At 57.1% G+C, this 994-nt stretch overlaps 1 protein-coding gene across 1 annotated transcript in view; it reads left to right on the top strand.

Moving 5' to 3' along the window:
• Mfng (MFNG O-fucosylpeptide 3-beta-N-acetylglucosaminyltransferase) overlaps positions 1 to 994 on the top strand; it is a 43,342-nt gene that overhangs the window by 23,325 nt on the left and 19,023 nt on the right. The window lies entirely within an intron of this gene.

The raw sequence follows: 994 nt of genomic DNA on the forward strand, positions 1-994 counted from the left end.
CGCGATCCTCAGATCTCAGCCTCCTGAGTAGCTAGGATTACAGGCGTGAGCCACCGGCACCCGGCTTCCCTCAGCTCTTTAGTTCAAGGTGAGCTCTCTACCACCTGAGCCACAGCGCCACTTCCGGTTTTCTGAGTGGTTCATTGGAGATGAGAGTCTCATGGATTTTCCTGCCAGGGCTGGCTTTGAACCGCGATCCTCAGATCTCAGCCTCCTGAGTAGCTAGGATGTTGGGTGGGAGCCACCGGTGCCTGACTCCTGCTGGTCATTCATAGTATCCCCCAAAGGGAAGACCTGACTGGAAGTGACCCTCATCTGAGCCAGTCAGATGATGGGCTGTGCCCCACACATCTGCTTGCCCTGGGTGTCGGATGGGTCCTGGGTCTAAATTCTACATTGCAGGAACCAGGGGCAGCGCGGCTGGTTCAGTGACACCGAAATGTCCACCCAGCCAACCCTGGGGACAGTTCTGGAAGATGGAGGATCTGCCTTCCCCCTCCCCCTCCCTCCCTCCCTCGTCCCTCCTTCCCTTCCTTCCTTCTCAGCACTTCTCACATGCCCCTACCACGCAAGCTATGACCCCAGCCCTTTTGCTTTTAGTGCTTTTGCTCAGGCTGACCTCAGACCACGATCCTCCTACCTCTGCCTCCTCATAGCTAGGATCTCCGGCACGTGCTACTGTGCCAGGCCCAGCACCTGACCATCGGCCCCACGCAGGAAAAGAAAGGAGGAAGAGACGAAAAGCAAAGTCAGCAACAGGAGCGCCATGCGCGGTGCAGCGTGGGCAGGTTGGGGTGGGGATTCCAAGTAGGCCCTCAAAAGAGGCTTTGAGAGACCGTGAGGAAGGCGCGCGGGGCTGCGGTAGACGGCGCTTCCAGCCATTCAGGATGACAAGCAAAGTGGGTTGTGTTGAGGAATGTTCTAATATGTGAGAGATACAGCCTCAAATATTTATGGGTGCAATGTTCGGGTGCTGCTGGGAACGGCTGGCACC

The sequence above is a fragment of the Dipodomys ordii genome, unplaced genomic scaffold (genome assembly GCF_000151885.1).
Source record: "Dipodomys ordii isolate 6190 unplaced genomic scaffold, Dord_2.0 Scaffold79, whole genome shotgun sequence".
In the NCBI taxonomy this organism is placed as follows: Eukaryota; Metazoa; Chordata; class Mammalia; order Rodentia; family Heteromyidae; genus Dipodomys; species Dipodomys ordii.